General features: G+C 40.1%; 1 long non-coding RNA gene across 1 annotated transcript; it reads left to right on the forward strand.

Moving 5' to 3' along the window:
• The first annotated feature begins 1,065 nt into the window (after positions 1 to 1,065).
• Positions 1,066 to 23,531, forward strand: LOC132509025 (uncharacterized). The gene is made up of 3 exons (XR_009536855.1): positions 1,066 to 1,170; positions 19,545 to 19,714; positions 23,389 to 23,531. It is a non-coding gene; the product is annotated as an uncharacterized LOC132509025 (long non-coding RNA).
• The last annotated feature ends 2,570 nt before the right edge of the window (positions 23,532 to 26,101 follow it).

Below are 26,101 nucleotides of genomic sequence, written 5' to 3' on the forward strand. Positions count from 1 at the left end.
ATTATTTATATTATCTCTCTCTCTCTCTCTCTCTCTCTCCTGACTTGACTTTCCAAAACATCCAGAAGTATAGCTTCCACCTGACTTCCACCTACCAGACCTCATTAAGTTTATGTAATTGAAGGAATTTAATTCACTTGCAGAACCCCTATCGATGAGAATGGCTGGGAAATGCAGCTTTTAGATTTCAAGTCTTTGCAAAGGAACTCACTAGAAGAAGGCCAGTCCTGTGGTCCTCCACAGCTACACATGCTCTCCCATGGACATTTGTGCTTTCAAACAGCATCATCCTGTTTACACTCCCTTAGAAGGGAAACCCATAGTCCTGTCAATCACTGGACACATCTCTGGATGACGTTCTTTCCTTTTCCAGGTCAGTCATAATCCCATTTTACTAGCCTGTAACGTAAGGAATTAAATGGCTAACCCCCATCAAAAGTTCTTTTTTTTTTTTTTTTTTGCGGTACACGGGCCTCTCACTGCTGTGGCCTCTCCCATTGCAGAGCACAGGCTCCGGACGTGCAGGCTTAGCGGCCATGGCTCACGGGCCCAGCCGCTCCGCGGCACGTGGGATCTTCCCTGACCGTGACACGAGCCCGTGTCCCCTGCATCGGCAGGCGGACCCTCAACCACTGTGCCACCAGGGAAGCCCTGCCACAATTTTTATAAATGCTTTATGTTGCACTTGAGAAGGGTTTGTTTTATGTATATATAATGTGTGTTTGTATACAAATATATATGTATATATACACACATATTTTTAAACCAGGTTATATATACACAGTGTTTTTAACTTTTAAAAAATTTTTTAAAAATAGTAAATACATTACGAACACTTGCCTTTAAAAACTTCAAGGCATGTTACTAAAAAGAAACCTTTTTAAACTTTAACACAGAACTTGTCCACAAAAGTTTTCAAAGTCCTGGAATCCTCTTTGAGACTTCTTGTTCTGGGACTCATGGATATCAGACACTGAAAGAAGTCTATGTGTGGATGTGAATGTGTACAATGTTGTCACTGTCCCATATTGTTTGTGTTTGTTTTCTCTGCCTCTTTGTCCAGATAGTTTGGCAGAGAAATCTTTAGAGCATCCGTGCAAACTGGGAAGATAGGGATCCACTCTACACCAGGCGTGAGGAGGTTAAACAACAACAGAGCATAAAGGTAAGGTGCTGGGTTTTGAAGGAGGGCAGAGGGGCTGAGCTCCCCTGAATCTAAAGAAAACTACGGGGACACCATTTACAGACCATTGACAGAATGAGATGGAGCCTAGGACTCCCTCCTTTCAGGCTCTTGTCTCTGCCAGAGTCTCTAAGAGAGAGAAACACATTCCAGGGCTGCCGGGGAGTCTGCACAGGTTAACCATTGATTAACACCCTTGCTAGGAACCAAGTCACGGAATCCTGCAACACTCCACCCAGATCGCGTAAAAATGAGCCCTGCTGACCAGCTTGAGAAACACCCCCTTTAAGTTTCCTAGAAGTCCAATGTTTGGTGTGATGTAGAGAACAGTGAGGCACCACCCCCTGCCACATGGCCTTAGAGGGCCCTTGGTCTGACGGAAGGTCGATCTTTCCAAGGCGTCACTAAACGTTTCACAGTGATATTCTCGACGTCATCTCTATGCCAGCTTTCCTGACAGTGCTCTGGATTAGATACTTACTCAGAAGCCATTTTTAATTTTAGCATCTGGAGGGCTGGGAGCCTTCCAAACTAGCAAGTCACGCTGTAGTTTTGAGAGCCTTTGCTTATTCTTGTCCTCACGCGTTTTTTTAATAGGCAATGGGAGCGATCAGGTAACACTTGACACACCCTGGTCGAAAACCCCCTGGGATAAATCACCTGGTAAATTAGGTATATTTTCTACCTTCCATATACCTACAGGTGATGGTGTCATCCTTGTCATTTCAGATCATATCTCCGTTCATTGAATACAAGAGAGATTTTTGTCTCTAAAACCCCACATTAAGTTTCCAGGATTATCTCCTCAGCAGGTACCTCAATCCTCAATTAATCCTGTCACTTTCAGCCAATGGCCATATAAGATGAGGAAATGGGGATGGGGAGGGAGGAGATGGGGGTGGTACACCAGGTAGGTGGATGATAAAGGGAGAAAAAAATCATGAAAAAACACGCTATGCCTGGCATAATGTTTCCAAGGGCCATCTAGACTAAATGCGTGATTTGCAGCATTCAGATCCTGCTTTATGTCTCAGCTCCATCCAGATCTGGCATTATGTCACTGTACGACTTGCAGCACATCTGTTGACCTGAGTCTCAAGTTTCTCTTCTGAGAAATGAAGATCGATCGTGTCCCTTTGGTTCTAAAATTCTGAGTTTGTGCTGCCTTTGGAAAACTTGTGCAAAGAATAAATTCGGCATTCCTCATTACCCTCAAACCAGGATAATCGATCACCTGTCAGAAAGCCCGTCCTCAGGGCCCCTCCCGACCCAAGACGTGGACATCATAAACTTGCTCTCTGTATCATATCAGGATGAGAAATCGTAACTCCAGTAAGTTATCTGAAACATGGGCCATTTAAAAGGGAAGGAAGACAGGGCAAAACATCGAATGAATTGTGATATTAGATTGAGAAATTGAAACTATATATACATTTCCTATTTATATTTATTCTTATATTTGCTTTTATTCTGCAAACTGAAATATTAACCTCTGAGAAACAAAGATGTTTCTGTTGGTGATTCTGTTCAGATGAGTTCAGAACTGGCTCATTCTTTAACAACCTTGTATACTGCTAATTGTTTATTTGAAGAGAATAAGAGTGATAGAAGGATAATTTCGTGAAGATCAATACCTGAAGTCATTAGACAGATTGGTAAAATGTGTCACTAGCTGTGAGAACAATCAGACAGACAGTGGCAATGTCACCGCATGGGTTTACCTCCCACCTGTCCTCATGAAGGTGGCAGGTAATGAACTTGCAAACTCTTCAACAGCTACCTCTATGGCAAGGCGATAATTTCTCATGGAATTTGGTTGATTTCGTGACTACTTTTGATAGTTAAAGTAACAATACCTTTTGAACCCCTTACTATATTGAATATTAGCGTTTTATTTTTAATTTCATTAAAGTAAGTGATTTATTCAAGGTCATACAGCTAGTAAGTGATAGAACTGGAACCCTCATTTTAATTTTTTTCCACCACACAATGCTTGAGCATGTGCATATGTGAACATACACACACACACACACACACACACACCACACACACACACACACACAACATGATTGATTAAGAATGAATCAACCAATACAATAAACAAAGCTTTGAAAGTCAGTAACCCCAGAGGGTAACGTACTAATAATACCATCAACTCTTATCCCAGAACATGAGGCAGGGACCATACTAATTCCCACTTCCTTGATCCTGTCTATGCCCCACCATCAATTGCTTAATCTAGAAACTGACTTGGTTTTAGCCCAATTGTAGCCCATAATATTGCCTGCAATAGAGTGAGAAACACTTGAATTTTCTAAATTTCTTCAGAACATAACTCTGAAACATAAGAAAATTGCAGTGATGACTTAGAAGAATCACAGGTTATAATGCACTCGGTCAATCAATTTTATCAGCTTTATCCAAGTATGGTTGACCTACAGTGAAAATGACCAATTATAAATGCACAATCTGATGAATTTTCCAAATGTGTAGTCATTTAACCACCATCACAATCATGATATTGAACATTTCTATCACCTCAAAAAGTTCCTTCGTGCCCTTTTGCAACCAGTCCCCCCGCCCCGGGAATTACTGTTCTGCTTTCCATCACTAGAGTTTTGTTTCTTCTAGAAGGACATATAATTGGAATCACAGAGTAAGCCTTTTGTGTCTGGTCAATCAGTAACATTTGAATATTTATTAAATTTAGGACCCAGGCAAATGCAAGTTCTCGGGGGCTTATTTAACAGAATGGATAACTTTACTAGCACCAGGAAGCAGTTCACCTAGAGATCATGTCTTTTTTGTGCGTGCATTTTCAACCCTCTATGTGAAATACAACCTGGCTTCAAATAGTAATTTTCTGCAGCTCTGGAGGTTCGTGAGATGAAGGGAACACACTGTGGGTATTGGCAAAATCTCATTTAAGCCTTAAAAGATCACACAAACATTTATTCTACGTGTTAATGCAAAGGAAGCCAAAGGTGGTTTTGTGGACAAATAACAAAAGCATTTTGCTCTTGTTTGAGAAATCGTGGGAGAATAATATTACATAAATATCTGTAGGGCTGTTCCAATCTTCTTACATACTGAGATGTTATCAATTATTGTTTAAAATTGGTTTCTTTGTTTCCCCCAGTATTTGGTTTCATTTGCTGTCTGTGTTTCATTTGTGGTTCTTATTCTTTATTCATAATTGAACCAACGTCTATTTTATGACATACTGTCTCGGGCTGTGATCATAACCGTTAGGACAGTCTTTCTGGCAAGGTCAGCAAAACCGGAAGGGGTCATCTGAGGACCGAGAGGAGGAGGGAACACATTCGAATAAAGGGTGGATTTTTGCTGTGCCTAAATCCATCCCCCGCCTCAATTAAGGACAAACCAAAGTCTCTCTGTCCACTTCCCCCTCACCACAAGACCTGCATTTCTGAGCCCAAAGTAGGTTCTCCTCTCAGACCCCGGGAATTTAGGGGAAAGGAGCCTGATGGTGTTAAATCACAACCTCACGATTTATCAATCCAATCAGCAGACAAATGAGAGTCACAAAATGAAGCTGATCCTCTGTAGCGCTGACTGAAGTCCCCTCTGGTGTTCAAGACCTTGACTTTCTCTCGTTCATGTTTCTCACATATTTCTTAAGTTTATTTATGCACTGTACTAATACCTGGGAATTCAAAACAACTACAGAACATCATCCTTACCCTGGTGGGCCTCACAGAAAGAAGAGAAACATAAATGAGTACCTCTGGTGTTAGATGACCGGGACTACAATAGAGACACTTGTGTGCGTATGAATAGGAAGGGCCGGCTACTTGTGGACTCTGGGCAGATCAGAGAATGATCCAGAAGAGACGAGACATTTCAACTGAGACCTAGAGAAAAGACATGGCAGGAAGGAGCGCAGAAACACGAAGGCTTAAGGAAACTAATGAGTAATTCACTTCACCATTTTGCTACTCCTAAAACATGAAGAAGCTAAGTGTCCATTATATTCCCAAGCTAAAAGATGTGAGGTGATTAAAAGTGATTACAGCTCGTGCATCTGAAAAAGGAAACAAATTCTTAATCTATTTAATGTTATTATTCTTTCCTTAACTATCTCCAGTTAAATGTGCTTCCATTCTATGAAACCGGAAGCTTATGAAATTAATCAGCACATGTGGAGAGGCAGCGGACATCAAGGCGCTTTCTTCGTTCTGTTAGCGCTGGTCCTGCTGAGGGGCCTCGAGTGTGTGGTGCCCCTTTTCTCAACATTCCCTCCAGCTTCATTTTCATGAGCTTTCTCATCCTGCATCCCACAGTTGGCTACTGACATCATTTCCTCTTGCTTTTATTCTCTAATGAGGTCGAGGTCTGACTTTTGAATTCTTTGTTCCATCTATCCAATGTTAACATGCCGCGGAAGGTAGGGTTCTGATTAAGGGTCATTCATGATTAGGATAAAAATTTCCTTGTTATTTTCCCCTATCTTTTAAACACATAATGCCATTAAAGTACACTGAACTGTGTCCCACTCCCTTACAGCTCAAACCAGAAGATGATTCACGTGTGTCCCCAGATAGTCTTAATTTCAAGGACAAGTTCTTGTTGATGATAATTCAGAAGAGGGCTAAAGTGAACAGGAAAACAATTATAGCACCTAAAGTGATAGATAAGGCAAAACGAGACTCTTGTTCACAAATCATCATCACCATGCCCAAAGATTTACGGAGTGTGACTAACGTCTCTGCATTATGGCAAAGATATGGATATAAAACGAGACTCTTGAATTTGAAAAAGTTACAACCACAGTTAGAAATAAGACATTAAAATATAAGCCCTAATCATGAAGTATGTAAACAGTTGACTTTAATAGTATAGATACAATTAGTCACTTAATGAATTTTAAAAATAAAAATTATTGAGGTCCTCTGTAAAAAAGAAAAGAATTCCTTCAGGCTAACATGGAATGCACAAAATTGCTACTCCCTTCCCTAAAACCTAGATTATCAAACACACAGTTTGCTTGTGCCTTGGAGTCACTGTCATTTTAGGTTGCCCCTAGCGAGTGTTCTTTTCTCCAACCATGATTGGGTCGAGCATGAGGGAAAACTAACACTGATTGAGACCATTCTTCAAGCATGGCATTGTGTTAATAGTAACCCAGTCATCCCTGAAATTCAGGTTAAATCGACTTAAAACCCATTTCAAATTCCTAAGGAGTTTTACCTGCGATTCCACTGATATTTGGCGGGACTGGAGAGGTAGAAGAGGGGCGGTTTACAGCTTCATAAGCCTTCTCACTGCAAGCCCTTGTGATGGCCTTGGCAACTGGGCCCTCCTTCGGTCCCGTGTGCAGTTCAATCTGTGTGTCCTGGACAATGTGCCCTCCCATAAGGATGAGTCTCCATTAGAAAAATCTGTTTCTTTCTTAAGGTCCTATATTCTGGTGTCTATCCTTTGCATTATAAGCCTGGAACGGCAGTGTGATGTTCTGTATTTTGTAACAATGCTGGTGATTTGCCACAGTATCTAGCAGACTTTACCTGATGGAGAAATTAACTTGTAGTAGGTCAAGTGACCAATATTTGGAAGTGTTACCACAACAAAGCCCAGTTAAATTCAATGAATGCTCAGAAGGTCAGCCTCAGATTTCCATCCTCACCTGCAACCGTTTCACCTTCCTTCTATCTTGCACAATTAGAGTTCTGCACCCATGGGCACGCTATATCCATCTTGCTCATGTGGCATTGTTCCCCGGAAGTCTTCCAAACTTTCATTGTTCACACAAACTCTCTCACGATACAGATATGGCATCACTTGGTCAGTGATGACTTCCTGAACCTTAGAATGGATTGAGTGCCATTTCACATCACCTGAGAAAGTCACCAACTGAGAAAAAAAACTCTACAATATTAAAATTATCTCTTTCTACACCTTTCTCTTCTATCAGGTTATAAGCTCTTTATATTATTTCAGATTTTTGTAATATGTGATTATAATATCTCAAGGGGTAGTCTCTGGGCTACCATATATAGGGATACTTTAAAAACCCCAAAGAGTGTGACATTTTGTCTTTTGCTTCTAAATTTGTGTCCCCAGCCACCTTGCATAGTTCCAATAGAAAATGGGTGCTTAATATATATTAGTAGACCTGACTTGAATAATGAGCTATGTTATAATAGGGTTGTATTATATCAATAATTAAAGTTTTACTCAAATCCTGTGATAAAGAACAAGGCTTAATTCACCCTAGAAAGGGCACAAAGCCCTTGAAAATGACAAGATTAAAGGCTTATTAATATTGCAGAAAATGTGCAATCATTAACATTTATCTATGATGCCTCCTAGTTTTAATGCTATGTCACTTTAGGACTCGACAGATCAGCCCTATGAAATTCAATTTTCCACTTTTTTTGATGCTTATTTGTCAGGTGACCATTGGAGAAAAATAAGAGCAAATATGGAGGTTTGGGAACATATGATTCCTTCTCTAAAACAGCGTAATCCTGTAACAAAAGAACAAGGAATACAACAGAGCATCTATACATCAAACAAAATGTATGCATACTTGAGGGAAGAAACCTGAATTAAAGGATACGTAACATACATTTAACAGAAATAGTCAAATAGGGAAATAATCTCTTAAAAATATCTAAAATCATGTTAATCATGGGTGAAATGATGCATGTGACCATAAAAATAACAACTGTTAGAAATAGGTTTTATAGGGAATTCCCTGGCTGTCCATTGGTTAAGACTCCCGCGCTTCCACTACAGGGGGCGTGGGTTCGATCCCTGGTTGGGGATCCCACAAGCTGCACGGCCAAAAAAAAAGAAATGGGTTTTATATAATGGAAAAAAATCTAAAAAAGGATATATATATATATATATATATATATATATGTAATGTATAACAGAATCACTTTGCTGTACACCTGAAACTAACACAACATTGTAAATAAACTATATTTCAATGAAAAGTTTAAGAGAAAGAAATAGGTTTGAAACCAAGTCACCAAGATGACAACACATGTTATTTCCCTGCTGTCTGTTGTTTCCACGCAGCCTGTTGTTTCCACGCAGCAGGATAATACCCGCTCTCTTGTGAGTGAAATGTAATTTATAGAACTCAAAATTCCTTTGCAGAGACTCCACTATGAGGATATAGTTCTATCAAGAGTAGGTGATAATTAGATGATTAATCAGGCACAGGATTGTTTTCACTACTGGTGACTCTCACTCTGCAATTCCTGCTCATTTTGCTCTTCAAGGAGACATATTTCCCAAAAGCTGCTGATGGAGAGGCCCACACTCAGATGCACACTGTACATTTGGTCTCCCATAAGCTTGTCGAGGAAAATGCTTCCTGCTCAAAGGGAGAATATGGTATTGAGCATATACTTTTATTAAAATCCCTCATCTGTTTGATATCCCATCTACAAAGGCACCCATTAAATTGCAAGGCAAAAAATACGTGGTGTTTGGGTAAGGATTTGTTCAGATCTTGGTCTTCAGAAATTATTTAACCTTTTACATGAAGCTTTCAGTGGAATCTTTCAATAATACAGAGCATTCTTGGACAGTGGCCTGTGTAAGTTCATTATACAATTAATGTTTGTAATTTCTAGCTCAGGAAAGTAAACATTCTCAAATATCTACAATACTGCAAGGTGGGTTCAGTTTTTGACATCTGCACATATTACAGTGGGTTGGTTTGAAATATCACCGTAATGAAGAGAAAGGAGCAGTGCCTAGCAGGCTGACTGGCAGTTGGTAATTTAGTAAAAGCCATTACCATGATCTCTCAGACTTTTCTATGTGTGGCTCTGAGCTACATGCTCTAGATCTGTCTTCCCAGACAAATTCCTTTATAAGGCTTTTAGTAATAGCCCCACAGACAGGCCCCCATACATTAAAAAGGAATCAGCATTAAAATAACCAAATTAGCCAGGTAGATAGAACACCTTGTAGAACATCTTGTAGAAAATCTGTGGAGTAAGCATATATGGGAATAAACAAACTAATTGAAACACTAAATAAATATAAATAAACAATTCATACATGTGCAGTGATCTAAATCATAAAACATAAGAGTAGTATTTAAATTACATAGATATTTTAGATGAATTCTTGCTAATTTAATATCACTCTAACATTTCAATAGAGCAAGTAACCTAAAAATAACTACCCGTTGATGCTTTTGTGAAAAGTTTTCACATGACGCGACTCCATTCTTCTTTTAGATGCTCTATTATTGAAGTATTATGCTAATTCAAAGGGAACTTCCCTAGGTTTCCTAATAATTTATGAAGTTTTACTGTTCAAATAGAATGGTTGCTAGTGAGTGGGGTTATTAAGAGAACACAGTTTAGAATCGGAAGACCTGGATGAGAGCACCTCCTCCACCACTGTGTGAGTCTTGGAATACATATTCGTATTGTCTGAGCCTCTCTTTCCTCATCTGTTAAATGGACCCAATAATAAGATTTGTAGGGCTGTTGAAAAGATTAGATGACATTTTTGTGTAAAACTTCACAGGACAGAAATGGCTGTTGTTACTATAGACCATTTTTAAAATCCAACTGTTAAAATAAAAGGTAATTATATTGTTAGTTTTATACCCTGAAGTGGCTCTGAGGACTTTTGCCTAATTGCTATGAAAGAAAGAAAGAAAGAAAGAAAGAAAGAAAGAAAGGAGGGAGGGAGGGAGGGAGGGAGGGAGGGAGGAAGGAAGGAAGGAAGGAAGGAAGGAAGGAAGGAAGGAAAGAAAAGAAGGGAGGGAGGGAGGAAAAGAATGATCCCATTGTCCGTAATCAAACAAAACTGATAGGGCAGGGGCTGCTCTACCTCCCCCCCCACAGTGCCCCCTGCTGTTCCTTTCCGGGGACGGCAGCTCTGCCCGTCCACCTCTGCCCGGCACCCTGGTCAGTCCAGCTCTACTGCACCCTCCTTCCTCACACACTCAGCTAGGGCTTCCCCTTTTTCCGAATCTATAATGAAATTCCTGACCCTCCTAACTTAATACTTCTAGGTATGATCCTGAAGCAGGGAAAAGTGAATAAGCGGAGAGAAGGACTTAAGAAATGTCAACAAAAGAGAAGCAATAAACAAGACATTTAAGGAGTGTAAAGGAACCAAGAATTGCTTGGTGAGCAGAAAATCATTGTGGGTTCTCTACAGACTTGTTAAAGGTGTAGGTGTGTACGCACACCAAGAGTATGCATACAACACATGTATACTACATGTATACACAATAGTTTCTGCTGGGTAAATGCCCCACTAAAATGAGAAGTGTATGAACCTTTTTGAATAAGAGAATGATTTATAAATTCCCTTTGACCTCAGAAATTTAATAATCTGTCCAAAGATATCAATAGTCCATTATATCAGAGGTTTTAAAACTTCTTTAAGATGAACTCAGAAAGAACTAAGCAGTATTCAAATTGTCATTCTGACAATTTTTGCAGAATAAAGTATATTATGGGAAAAGTACACCAGTTATTAAAAGGAAATTCTGAGCTAATAGCATTTTTTTTCGGAAGAACTGATTGCTGCCCAAAAAAGAACTAAGGTTCTTTTGTTTTCTTTTAGAATAATCTTACCTCATATATATTTTCCTAAATGTCTTTTTTTTTTTTTTTTTTTTTTTGCGGTACGCGGGCCTCTCACTCTTGTGGCCTCTCCCGTTGCGGAGCACAGGCTCCGGACGTGCAGGCTCAGCGGCCATGGCTCACGGGCCCAGCCGCTCCACGGCATGTGGGATCTTCCCGGACCGGGGCACGAACCCGTGTCCCCTGCATCAGCAGGCGGACTCTCAGCCACTGCGCCACCAGGGAAGCCCCCTAAATGTCTTTTTATTCCGAAGACATTAATATAATTTCATCTCAGAAAGTTTCCTTTAATGCCTGGAGTTAGTTAAGAAATTAAAAATAATTATCACAGATTCCATCTTGAAAAGTGTGGAGAAGTTGCTGGTCAGAATTGTACTTGATTTTTCCAGTGGTATGGGAAGAAATGAGTGCAAATAAGATAATTCAGTTATGAAAATAAGGCCTGGCCTATTTAGCCAAAACCTAAAATAAAATAAATTGGATTGGGCTCACATGAGTGAGTACAGTGAAAATCATGCTGCAGACCTAGAGGACTTGTGGCCACAGGTGAAGGAGGGATACAGGAAGGAAGACCGTGAGATCTTAGAACAATTTTCCCCCCAAAAAAGGCTTCTTGGATCCTCACGTAAACATCATGCCAAAATAGATCCCAGACAAATTCCAGTAAGACTCCACTAATCAAAACACTAAGTTATTAAGTAATCCATAGAATACTTTGAGGAAAATATAAGTAGGTCTTTAACAAACCTATTGGAGGAGGATCCCATTAACTTCCGCATAACTCAAAAAGAAATCCCCCCAAATAGATCTATTTGGTGAAACTGGTTGAATTTAAGCTTGGATGTTTCCAATGGAACACACCAAGCCAACCACAAAGGTGGTTTACAGTGAGACTTGTGGGCTTCCCAGCACAGTTACCCATCCTTCTGGGACCACACCCCTGGGCCCGTGTGCGTGGGGCAGGACTGAGCCAAGCTCTGCTGTGGCGGTCAGGGGAGACTCCGATCGCCTTACACCAGGCAATGACGCCCCATTCCCTGGTCACAGCAGTTGGCTCGGGGAAAATCCAGAAGCCAAAGGAGAACAATGGGATGTGAGGAGATACTTGCTAAGGTCTTCTGGGAAGGGAACAGTTCCTCTTCTCTCCACAGAAGCTATTAGGAGTGATCCTGTCTCCTCTTATGAAGTACACAATGTAAGGACTGAGGTCTGGAACTGTTGAGGCCCTTTTGCTGTTACATGAGGCGCGACTGCAGGGGAGAGTGGTGGGAGACGGCGCATCCCTTACAGGCTGAGGATGAAACCAGCACTGAGTGAGGCAGAGGGAAGAATCAGGATGAATCACGGCCCTGGGTATGTAGCTTGAGTTATTACATAAAGATTCTTTTCCTGATGCCAGATTTTTAGTTGCAAACCCAGTAAATTAACTTTGTCGTTTAAAACATTTTGAGTTGGGTTTTCTACAACGTGCCGCACAAAATATTCTAAATGATGCATATTTAAGTAGACATTTTCTCAAGGCATTTTTTGGAGTTTCAAGGAGGGTTTTTGAGTCATCCACAGAGAGCCTTAAACGTATGAAAAACAACAGGAATACAACAGGAAATAATTTCTCACTTTATAAAAAATTCATGATGGGTCTCTAATGAATGTAATCCACCCTAGTGCACTTAAGATAGAAACTGACTTATAAATATTTTATGTTCTTATTTTTTTTAGGTACAATATTATAATTTTTAATGTGCTTTAAAAAAATTTTTTAATAGATCTTTATTGGAGTATAATTGCTTCACAATACTGTGTTAGTTTCTGTTGCACAACAAAATGAATCAGCCATATGCACACACATGTCCCCACATCCCCTCCCTCTTGAGCCTCCCTCCCAAAGTAATAGCCTTCGTCTCTTAGGATTTTACAGTTTCTAAAGCTGTTTGGTGTGTATTATCTCACTGAATCTAGGAAACCCAAAGAAGCTTATGTTGGCCAAGATCCCAGGAGGGTACTTTTAGGAAGAGCTGATGTCCGTCTCAACCCTTTTGACACTGATACTGACCCACTTCTCTGTTCTCCATCATCATGCAAGTACCATCCATCCATAATTACCACACCCTATCGTTCACCGGTCACCCATCTCTCACAAAGCAAACACACAGCATATTCTGTTTGATGGTCACTGGTTCAGTAGCCCTGTTGTCAAGTGGGAAGCTTCTGTGCTTATTGGGAGACACACTGCCCATGTGTACTAAGTGTACAACTAAGCTACAACATTTGGAAAAATCACTTAAACACTTTGAGCCTCTGCTTTATCACATGAAAGTGGAATAAGTGTCCACATCATAGACTTTTGAGTACTAAGCAAGATAATTCCTTCTATGTTCTTTTATTCTTCCTATGACCTGTCTTACCCTCTTCAATTCTCTGTTCATAAAAATTTGCATATTTCCCTGCTTTTAAAATTGATCATTTTATTCCCAAGCTTAAAATCTTTCAATGATTACTTGTTTCTAAAAAATGAAGCCTAAACTCCACATCAGGGCTTCCAAGATTACCCCTGACCTGGCCCTGGACCACCTTCTCACTTTCTGTCACTTGGTCACTCCAGGGTCTATGTGCTCCAGAGTCTAGATCCTGCCCTGGATGGCATGAATCCTGAATGTTCCCTTCTGTGTCACCAAACTTTAATCAGGCTTCTTCCTACTCTAGACCCTGACCTCCTTTTTCTTAGAGCAGTTACTTTAGAAAACTTGTAAATTTTTTCTCTGCCTCTTTGTAATGAATGCAAATCTTTTTTAGAGACTCTTGCAAGTTTTACAGCCCAGGACTGTTTTTGTCAAGGGCTTGGAGACATCTCTTTGAAGTATAAACGTCCAGGGAGATAGCACCCCATTTTCCAGTTTCTATCGGAGGTGTGGAATTAATTGGTGGGATTTGCTCCAAGTTGGAAAACTAACTCCTGTCACAAGGGTACAAGAAGGTTTGCTTTTTCTTTTGGTGAAGCTGATGAATCCTGACTTTGAAAATCCCCCTGCCCTATTTCAGTGGAATTAAGGTCAGACTGAGTTCCGGCCTCTCTCTCCTATTACAATAGCCTGGAATGAAGTCGTGTTTGCCTGTCTACATTTGTCTGGTGCAATTTTTGCTTTGCCTATCCCCAGATGGAGCATGTGGTATGTTCACGCCTACCTTAGCCCGTGTTCTCTCAACTTGGAACCACTTTCTCTCTCCTACCCACAGCTCTTCAGGCATTCCTATGTCAAAGGATTTACCACACAGTTCACTGTGCTCGCTTCAGCACACTCCCCACTTGGGCGAGGAGCCTCTTGGGGACAGAAAGTGTTTCATTCAAATTTTTGTTCTTACATGTTAACCCAGTGTTAAATGCTCAGCAGACCCTCTGCAAATGCTTGGTGCCTACCAAGAAGAATAAACAACTTCTCATCCCAGCAAACTGGCTTTCAGCCTCTTATTTTATTGAGGCTGAAAAAGTAAATTCAAGTGAAAAAGGAAGTTGGAATTCAAAAGGAAATCCCACAGATAAACCAGGAACAAAATACTTGTATTGCTGGTCAGCAAAGATGTTGAGAAAACTAAACCTGTATGGTCTTTTTGTGCAGGAAATTAACTACCCTGGTCACGGGAAGTGGTGGTAAAAACAAAGACAGTTACTTCTCATGCTTCAAAAGTGTAGTTCCTTCCAAATAAAATGGAAATATCTCTTTAATGTTTCCATATAGGTTAAGACTTCAACACTTTTCCTAAGTATATTTTAGACATTAATAAAGCAGGTGTTGAAACAAGATTTTGGGTTGTGTGTAGGCAAAATCCCATCTTAGTTTGGTGACCACACCTAGCCTGGGGAACATAGATGCTCAAAGAAAAACAGAAGTGGAGTATACACACATTAAGCCAAAGTTATCAGCACTTCATTTACCTGTGCCCTAAAATATCTCAAAACTGAATAAATATGGATGAACATTAATTTTCTAGACAAACCACCTGTAATTTTTAGCAAAAGTGTTTTCAGATCAGCCACAACAGAATTTTTCTCCTCTAATTGAACATAAGTACATAGAATATTAACAGCAAAGAAAGTCATATTTTCCCAAGGAAAGGGCAATTCTACTCGTACAGACCTCATCCCAGTTTGAGAATGATGAGATCTGCAGAGGAAATAATTGCGTTCCTGTGGGGTGCTCTGACATCTCAGATTGCTCAGCACCTCGATATTGAATTACTCAGAGGTCCCACTGGTCACTGTTTGTTAATGCACATGGAGCCAGCAAGGGAACTGGCAACTGAAAAGTATTTTCCGAGGAAAAGCAAAGATACTCAATTAGAGTTTTAATAAGAAACCCAGGAAATCTCAACAAGAATATAGTTAAATTAACTTCAATTTTATTATGTTTAATCTTTTCCCAAGGTAGACAGGAAAGAAGCTTAGATGTAAAATAAATTAATTTTTACTGTTTTAGAGACTTCATGTAGATATTAGCCATGACCTTTAGGAGTCACATTGGTTTTATCTATTTTGGGATGACAGTAGCTAAAAGTTAAAAGCTAAAACTAATAGTGGGAAGGATAACTGAACTATATCCAATCACTTAAAATTTTTGATGTGAGGCAGGGACTACTGAGTCTAAGATCACATAACTAGCCCCTTTCATGTTACCTAATTGAGTAGAGAGTAGTCAGTTTACTTCTCAGTAAACTGTCCCCCACATGGAACACTTTGGGATAAATATTTTGAAATTTTTTCATGGTTATGTGTTCATATGTGTTTTAAAATAGTGTGAACTTTGGCAAGGACCATGTGCATCCCATTTATTGTGCTATGCATTTGCTAAATTGAATGGTTGATGTTTTGATCTTATATTATTGGACTTTTCTATAGAATTTGACACTTTAATGTTCTCCTAAAAAATGCTGTCTTCCAAATCCAAATATATATATATATATATATATTTAAATGTGTACTCAATGAACCCAAATATCTGTTTCTCAATCAGCTCAACTTCCTCTACTACTGAACTACTGAATTTTCTTCCCTTGCTCTTTTTTCCTTGCCAGGTTGAGTTTGTGGTTCTACATTCCAAGTCTGGGACATTGTCCAACCTCCATCTCTTTTCTCTCCCATGTCTAAGTTTTCTTGCAGATTTTTCATTGTACATCTCACAACTATTCTCATCCCTCCATCCCCGTTGTCAAGTGCTGCCTTGGGTCAGACTCTCATTATATGTTTTTCACAAGTCCCCCCCTGACATTATTACTTATCACCCATCCATCTACAATACTACTACCTGATTAAGCCTAAAATGTTGTTCTGATTGTGTTGCTATTCCATGTAAAACTCTTCAATAGCTTTCCATAACTTACACAATAAAATCTAACTTCCTTGCAAGATTTTTTTTCCATTTTCCTTTTCATTATGGTTTATTACAGGATATTGAATATAGTTCCCTGTACTATACAGTAGGACCTTGTTGTGAGACCTTTAAAGATAGAGTATTGCCCAATTTTTAATATGCATTTACTTTCTCTCTTCTCCACCTGCAATTTATGCAGCAGTAATGCTGAGCTACTTATTTTGCAAATTCACTGTTACAGACTTAATATTAGTATACATTTAAAATCAGTATGTTGAAGCCCTTATCCCCAACATGATGGTATTTGGGGTGGGGCCTTTGGAAGGTAATTAGGTTTATGTGAGGCCAGGAGCGCGGAGTCCCCATGATGCGATTAGTGCCCTTATAAGAAAAGGAAGAAGCACCAGAGCTTTCTCTCTCTCTGTGCACATGCACCGAGGAACCTCCATGTGAACACACAGGGAGAAGGCAGTTGATCAAGCCAGGAAGAAGGTCCTCACTCTGGTCTTGTCAGTTTTATGGACATTATCCACTCTTATAGGTATGTAGTGAGATCACATCATTTTTCATCAAGTGTGATTTTAGCTGTGGATTTGGGGTAACTGTTCTTTGTCATATTGAGGAAGCCCCATCCATTCCTAATTTGCTGAGAGTTTTTATCATGAATCAGTTTGGGTACTTTTCAAATATTATTTTCCTGCCTGTTCACAGAAAAATGGATAGGATCATAGGATTTTTCTTCCTTAGTCTGCTGATGTGGTAGATTATATTAATTAAACTATATATTACATTGATTAAACTGTTCTTTTCACTAATGACATTATCACATAGCTAAAAAAAGTCCAAGATTCTAGTATGAAACAACTAGAATTAATAAGCACTTGAGGAGGTAGCTATATAAAATATAACAACAAAAAATCAATTGATTCTGTATATTTCATTGATAAGAACCTAGAAAAGGACACAGCAGAAAAAATTGACAATATGGAAAAAATTATAAAAAGTCTTAGGAATAAATTTAATAAGAAAATTATTAGACCTATATGATAAATATTCTAAACTATTTTTGAAAAGCAAAGAATATTATTTGTTTTAGCTCTTCTGTATATCTTGCTTTCTCAAAGAACTTTAGAATCAGCTTGTCCATTTCTGCAAAAAAGGCAGCTGGAATTTTGATAAGGATTAGATTGAATCTGTTAAGAAGCAGAGAAAAGGAGAAACAAACAATAGAAACAGAACTACAGGTGAGCCAGACACTGGACTTATTAGATAGAGTCCTTGCAATAACTTATTAAATAGAGTGCTTGTCAGGTTCAAGAAGAGAATGACAACACGGAGAATTTCACCAGAGAATTATAGATTTAATGTTGGATATTTAGTATAAATAATTGTAGAGCATCTGTGTGAACACTTAGCTTTCGACAAGCAGTTGGAATAGAGAAAGATCCTCCTAATCCAACCTGGAATTAAGTTTTGCAACATGTGCATCTGTGTCTTCCAACCGAATATGATTTTATTTTCTCTCCAGTTTATGGCTGCAAGGGTATACCTCCTGGTTTTGAGGCAGGTTTGGGGCTGCAGATTTTAGAGGTCATGGGTGATTTCTGGTTTGCATTTTCCTGAGGATGCAGTCCTTCTGGTATTCCAGCATCCAAGCTAAGAGCATGGGATGTCTGATAGAGTGCCTTGTCCTTGCAGGCCTGAGACTCAGAGTCTTGTCTCTAGCTCGTGAAACCTACGAACCCCTGCTTACTCCTCAGCCCCTGAGGAACCGGCCTCCCCAGTCCTAGCTGGTATGGTAGCCTGAATTTCTCCTGGTGCTGTGAGATAGCCAAGCTCTGCGCAGTCGCTGCTCTCTGCTTAGATTTCTCCTTGGTTTCTCAGTTCCTGTCCAACTTACATATCAGCAAACACCTCAGGGGAAATGCAGCAAGGAATGTCAGGCTCGACTCTCTCTTCCCTCTCTGAGCTTGGACCCTCAATTTTGGCTGCCTTGGCTCCTTTCTGATGTCTCTGAACAGATTTTCTTTTGGGGGGTGGGTGTGGGGAGGTAGGTGAGAAGTATTGTTTTGGGTGTTGCTTTTCTAATTTTGGAGGATACAGAAGGCTTGCTTTGCTGGAATCTAGTCCCTCATTAGCTGGAAACACAAGTATCTGCTAGAATATTTTAAAGCAATTCGCAGTTACAGTATCATTTTGTCTGTAACTGCTTCAATATGTACTATTAGCAGATATGATATGTTTAATGAGTTTAACACAAGTCTGTTATAAAAATAACAATAAATAATATAATCTAAATATCAAGTCTAGGTTCAAATGTTCAAAAAAAATTATCTCCTGAATTTGGAAGCAAATGAGGCCCAATCTTTGTATTTTGTTGATGTCTCTTTTTAGTCTATAACGATCCCCTGCTTTATCTCATGTTCATTTATAATAAAAAAGTAATCATTTTCATATAAAATTTCCCATATTCTGAATTTTGTTGATTGCATTCCTGTCATTTAACTTATCTTCCAATCCCTGTATAACTTGTAAATTGAAAGTTAGATATAGAGGTTTGATTATGATTAGGTTTTTAACAAAAATACTTCGGAGTACTCAAGCCTGCTCTTAATGATATCTTTCATTGATCAGTAGGCCCAGGTGTTACCAGCACAAAACATTTTTAGGTGAAAAAACACATTGCCAAAGACTTACAGTATACGCCAGTTTTGTAACTCCCCTGTAATCACGGTGGCTCTCTTTAGGTGATATTATCAGTGGCTTCATTTTGCTTAGTGTGTTTTACTTTTAGTTATAATTGCACTTTTATTCAGTTTTAAGGGACATGTAAATTCATCTCAGAATATTCAAGCACTGTTAGAGAAACAGTACCTGCCTTAGAAGAACTCACATGAGTAGAAAGAAAAAAAATAAGACACTATTTAACAGGGTAGAGTAAAAGAAACACCCACCGGAAGTCTCACCCTGACATAAGAAGAGTAAAGCAATGGCTCTCCAAGGGATGGGACTACCCCATCCATTGTGGATGGAATGTCATGTACCCCCTGCATGCATATGCTGAGATCCCAGCCCCTAGTGCCATGGTACTAAGAGGTGGTCTTTAGTTAATATCTGGATTCTCCTGAGTCCTACTCAGCTTCTGACAGCCTTCCTCCAAGAGGACGATCTACCCACTCAGCCTCCTCTTCTAGCCTGGACACAGGCTGTGCTACACGTGGACAGATCCCTCACACCTGGGGGTGCTTTGATTTCCTTTCCAGCCTGGGAGTGAAAGAGTGTACCTCCTACAGAGCTTTCCTGAACATATTCATTTTGTCAACCGTGACTTAGACAACCTGGTTATTGTCTTTGTGGCCATATTTTATAGCTGTTTATTCTCTCTCCCAAATTAGAAAAAAGAATCTCTGCTTGATTTCAGCTCCCTGTTGGCCCAGCGCTGCTAAGACATCTGGGTAAGAGGTGCTTGGGTCCAGCCAAGATAAGACAGGCGCCATACTAGCTGGACTTGGCCCCACTCCACCCTCTACGACTAGCCACTGATTCCTACTGGACTCAAAGGACGGTGTGAGGTATTAGCAGCTAAGTTTGGGAGGACCTTGAAGGTAAACAAAAGGTGGCTCCACCTCTGAAAGGAATTTACCACCCGGTTGGAGAAATCACGGTGACACCAGAGTTGACAATGCCAGGAGAAGGCTTCTCATCCCAGTGCTTTTGAAACACGAGCCACTATTTACCCCAGCCTCTCTGACAAGCCCCTGCCCTTATTTCTCCAACCTGTCCATTCTGCCTCTCCTTTGGTCAATATTGACATTAGTCCAATAACCATTATTGACAGGGGCCTGGGAGATGGGGCTCCTCCACGTTTGGGGAAACAAGATAAACCCACAGAAGTATAAAAGTGAGGGATGTATTCAGAGAATAGCCAGTACCCCACGGTGAGTAGGGTTTCAGGGAGAGAGACGTTAGTAGATAGGACAGTAATTAACTAAATAAAAACATTAAATCAAAGGTCATCTGTAAATCTCCTTACTCTTCCTAATCATCACACAAAGGAAAAATTATGGGTAAGTACAGATATTCTGTAAACTCTGTCCTATTCCCCCACCGAGGGGTTATGTGCTCTGGCCACAGCACAGGTGGAGGTGATGGAGACCTCATCCTGGAATTAGATGGGCAGGGTGAAGCACAGGACACAGTCAAGACTGATTCCCTGGCTAATGCTCCATCCCGATCCAGAGCCTTCTCCACGGCCCCGTGTGCCCCTGTGACATTTTCTGTGCCCACACGAATTTCTCTTCTCTCTCCTGCCCTTACGTGTTACCTCTCTTTGCCCTACATCAGAGTGCTCTGATTCTTACCATTAACTGCAGGCCTCCTTGAAACCTCATTTTCTCTTCTAGTTTTATTCATTCATTTCTTTATTTCTTACTGAAACACTCTTTAATGACCTAGTAATTTCTCCACCTTTTAACAATTACCTTTAATACTCAGGTATCTCTTCTGAAAACTCATCGTATTTTTCCTAGTCCTTTGAATTCTCATCAGTTACTGCATTTCCCACAATTAGCAGCATGACAGTGGTTCAAAGACTGGCCATTAGAGCCAGATGGCCTGGTTTAAAATTCTACCACCTCCACTTAGCAGCTGTGAAAACTTGGGCCAAGTCCCTGCCTCGGTTTTGTGGCCTGTAAAATGGACACAGTAATAATACCAACAGAAAGGTTGGTGTGAGTAATACATAAATGCCGCGTATAAAGTGCTTAGAACGGTGGGAAGCGTAGATTTAGCTCTCGATATAGTTTAGCTATTTTTATTATGATTGTCTTTAGCATGGTATGTTATCTCCATACTGAAAAGTTATTTTCACTGTTAGCATGTACACGCATGTTACTTTCACGTTAAAGGTCGCGGGGCGGACTCAGTCACGGTAAAAGGTGAACAGCGTGCTGGTGCTTGGATTGTTTGCGGCGATTCGGCCCTTTTGCGATATTCTATGCTGCCACCTGCTGGAACTCTCGGGAATTGTTCCCCTCAAGAGGAGGTGAACCTTGCCATGCTGTTTGAAATAATTTCACATTTACACAAAATAAAGGAAAATATATTACTCGAAGCATTCAGTCATCCAATATTCATCTGAGCAATTGGTCTCGCTGGGTGGCTCTGTGAATAACTAAATGTGATCTTAAAACGCTCAGAAAGGCATGTAGTCTGTGAAAAGAAGACACCAATGTGATTATGAGCATCTTCATAGTTATGATAACGACGGTAAATGCTCTCTTAGCTATAAGATCCACACTTCAGGGGACATTTTAATGAAAAGTGGAATGTGAGATAAATGTGACATTTAAAAGATTGTATTTTTTAAATTAAGTGAATTTAAATTATTGATATCATAAAACTGTTTTCCTCTTGTTATTTAGAAATACTTTAGTATAAAGTAAGGAAAATGATTAAACAAACAGGAGATACTGAAATAAAACATCAATAATCTCTATTCAGAATGTTAAGGAGAATATAAAATATATTAAAATTTTTTTTCCATTAGTTCCAGTAGTTATCAGATTTTTGTTTCACAGAGTCCAGGGTTCTGTAATATTTTTGTTATGTGCTATGGCTAAGCTATGAGCCAAAGTGAGAGACAAATCCATAAGCAAGCGCAGAAAATAATATTGGAGAATTTCATAAATAAAGCTTAGAAAGTATAAGATCTCATGATTTTAAATTTCTTAACACCAAACAGAATCTTAGAACATGTGACATCTCTCATAAGCGCGTGAAGACAACGTGGTCCTTGTCCCTTGAAGCTCACAAATGCTAAGTAGTGGAGTGTTGGGACACATCTCTAAGACTTAGTAATATTAGCAAATTATCCTATATCCCTTAATAATCACTAAATCATTAAATACTGGATTCTGTCTAGAAGGAGCACAGGTGAGGGCCAAGAACACCAGGTGAGACGATGTGACAGCTCTTCTCCTAGTTTTTCTGCTGAAGAGGTGTGTGCATCTGGGCACACCTATGCCCCGCTCAGTACCCTAACCTATAGCCTGTGGGGTTTGTACCGCATGGTGGTTAATATGCTGGGTGTCAAGAACACGAGTGAAAGTCAGATGGAAGCTATGAAGCTCTTCCTGGAAAAATTCTCACGTCCATCCCTCACATACACACACACACACACACACACACACACACACACACACACACTCACACACACACACACACACACACACACACACTCTCTCTCTCTCTTGCCAGATCCCTGAATAGATCTCTTTCTTAAATTGCTTAAGGGTAAAGAATCCATGACCGTATCTTATGTAAGGAACTTTCCAGGACTAAAATCCAAATAGGAAGTGTAGGCATCGTGATGGCTAATGTTACGTATCAACTTGACTGGACCACAGGACACCCAGACATTTGGTTGCACGTGATTGGGGTGCGTCTGTGAGGGTGTCTCTGGACGAGATTAACATTTGAGTCCGTAGACTAGGAGAAGCAGATGGCCCCTCCCTGAGGTGGGCGGTCCTCGCTCAATCCATTGAAGGCCTGAATAGAACAAAGAGGATGAGTGAGAGGCAACTTCACCCCGTCTTCCAGCTGCCACATGGCTCTCCAACTGCTTTAGGGCTCGACTAGGACTGGAATGTGCACCATCAGCTCTCCTCGGTCTCCAGCTTCAGAAGTGACTTCAGGACTTAGGACTTCTCAGTCTCCGCGTGGTCTATATAATCTTTATAATAAATCGTATACACATATGTGTGTATTGTGGAGAATCCTGACTCAGGCAGGTATGTAAGAGGAGAACCCACGCTCCTGGAACTGGGAAACTGGAAGACGGAGACAACTTAAATGTTGTGTGTGTTTCCCTCTGAAGCCTCAGAACGTCTACCTGAGGCATAGCAGGAGCACCTGCACCCAGGCATAAATGTGGCAACACACACGTTTGTCGGGAAGTACGTCTGTCCCACTCACAATCCCAACTTTGTCTGAGTCATTAAGTATAAGTTGGTACTTCTTATCCTTCACAGCCTCATTGTAAAATACATGACCCCATTTATTCCCAACTTCCTGTTAGTGGTCTGCTGTGAATCCCCAATGCACCCCTGTACGTATGGCCCTTTTGGGTGAATTTCTAGACCAAAGGTCTACAGAGGGAGAGCCTGACTCCCACATCCTATCATATAAGAGCACTCTGCCTTCCTTGTGTTTGATGCCTCAAGTTCATAGCCATGTTTATTTGCAGGTGACCTGGATCGGTATGAGGACACATGGACTGAGAGTGAGGGGAACCCCAGGACGGGCAGGGCTGCTTCTTCTCAGTGGGCACTTATCCTGAGCGTCAGGAGGAGTAGCTGACAAATGAGTGCAAGGTGTGCTCAAACTTATTATTTTAGTTATTTCTGATATACATTTTAAAGTAATAACTAGAATTATGCCTTATAACATTATACCAGAACATATAAGATTTTTAGAAATGTCATGTAATGTCTGAACCATTTATATTAACATATTTCCATACAAATAACCCCAAGAAAGTTTAGTATTAGTTGTTTTTGTTTGTTTGTTTATACTGCAGGTTCTTATTACTCATCAATTTTATACACATCAGTGTATACGTGTCAATCCCAATCGCCCAATTCAGCACACCACCATCCCCACCCCCCCGCGGTTTTCCCCCCTTGGTGTCCATACATTTGTTCTCTACATCTGTGTCTTAACTTCTGCCCTGCAAACCAGTTCATCTGTACCATTTTTCTAGGTTCCACATACATGCGTTAATATACGATATTTGTTTTTCTCTTTCTGACTTACTTCACTCTGTATGACAGTCTCTAGATCCAACCACGTCTCAACAAATGACTCAACTTCATTCGTTTTTATGGCTGAGTAATATTCCATCATATATATGTACCATATCTTCTTTATCCATTCGTCTGTCAATGGCCACTTAGGTTGTTTCCATGTCCTGGCTATTGTAAATAGTGCTGCAATGAACATTGGGGTTCACGTGTCTTTTTGAATTATGGTTTTCTCTGGGTATATGCCCAGTAGTGGGACTGCTGGGTCATATGGTAATTCTATTTTTAGTTTTTTAAGGAACCTCCATACTGTTCTCCATAGTGGCTGTATCAGTTTACATTCCCTCATTGTCTTTTTTTTTTAAATAAATTTTTTAAATTTTATTTATTTATTTATTTGTGGCTGTGTTGGGTCTTCGTTTCTGTGCGAGGGCTTCTCTAGTTGCATTGAGCGGGAGCCACTCTTCATCGCCGTGCATGGGCCTCTCACTATTGTGGCCTCTCTTGTTGTGGAGCACAGGCTCCAGACGCGCAGGCTCAGTAGGTGTGGCTCACGGGCCTGATTGCTCCGCGGCATGTGGGATCCTCCCAGACCAGGGCTCGAACCCGTGTCCCCTGCTTCGGCAGGCGGACTCTCAACCACTGCGCCACCAGGGAAGCCCTCCCTCATTGTCCTGATCACTGTTTAATCCTCAGCATACACACCATGCCTGGTACACAGTTGGTGCCTGATAAAAATTTGTTAAAGGATATAAATTACTCATCTTTGATTAACTCTTGTGAAGAAAAATCTCTTCTTTAAAAATCCTTTCTGTGGTTCACACTGAAACCACCTCTTCTGTGTGTTTTCTACAAACCATAATATGGCTTAATCAATAGATTCATACTTCAATTTTAACAATTTAATAAGTCATATAGATTTCAGTTATTTTTCCTCCCTGAGTTTCTTCTCAAACACATCACAGCCTTTCTGACACTAGGACCCCATATTTGAACCATTTCTTTGTACTTCTTTGTGAAAATTCTTCCCTGACCTCCAAGACAGGATTAGATGTCTCTCATGTGTTCCTTTGCACCCTTGTCTATATACCCCTTTGATGTCAAGGCCTCATTTTGTCTTTCTGTTGAACAAAACCATGAACTCTTTGAGACAAGGACAATGTCTTATTTTTGTAACAGTAGTGCCTATCATATAATAGGCCCATAATTTATATCTTCTGAATTATTTAAAGACAAACATACAAATCAATGAATGTCAAAACAGCAAGACCAACAGAATTCATTCTTGACCAGTAGATGGCAACAGTAGAAAAATGTCAAAAGAATGACCCCTGGGAGGTGACCAGGAAGCCTTTGGTGTGGGGTCTGAGTTGGGCTACCAGTTTTGCCAGAGGAAGTCACCTTATATATTAAATTTATTAATATAAATTTAGTTGCTCTTGTCTAGATGCCTTCCAAATTTGCTGCACCTTTTTCCAGCTCCAGAAATCTGAACTGGTTTAATTATTCCATTTGTAATAATATTTTTGTTGGACTTCTTTTCCCAGTAGCCTAACTTGTAAAATATTTATTTTCAAAGAACTGATAAAAGTGTTTATATATTTTTCTTATCTAATTAAGCTATAATTTGAATACATATATGATACATGTCCCGATTTGAAAGTATACTTTCCTATTCCTGAATATGTGTGGATTTGGAGAAATTCTGCCTTTAATAACAACCTGATATTGGAGGAAGATGAAGTTACCCAAAACAAGAAACCATTATTACTGAGCATGGAAGCAGAAATGAATGTGAACAATTTTCCCTTTAGGTTTAACCACGGTCCAAACATTCTAGAAGAAGGGGCACTCTGCAATAAAATTAAGAAAGAATGTTCCTCTCACATTTATTTACATAAATTCCCATCCTTCTAATAAAACTATTTAGACTAGTGCTTCTTTTACAGTGCAAATAAGTCACTCAGAGATTTTGTTAAAATGATGCAGGGAAGGGTAAGCTGGGATGAAGAGAGTGGCATGGACATACATACACTCCCAAATGTAAAATAGGTAGCTAGTGGGAAGCAGCTGCATAGCACAGGGAGATCAGCTCGGTGCTCTGTGACCCCCTAGAGGGGTGGGATAGGGAGGGTGGGAGGGAGACGCAAGAGGGAG

This window comes from Lagenorhynchus albirostris, chromosome 18 (assembly GCF_949774975.1).
Source record: "Lagenorhynchus albirostris chromosome 18, mLagAlb1.1, whole genome shotgun sequence".
In the NCBI taxonomy this organism is placed as follows: Eukaryota; Metazoa; Chordata; class Mammalia; order Artiodactyla; family Delphinidae; genus Lagenorhynchus; species Lagenorhynchus albirostris.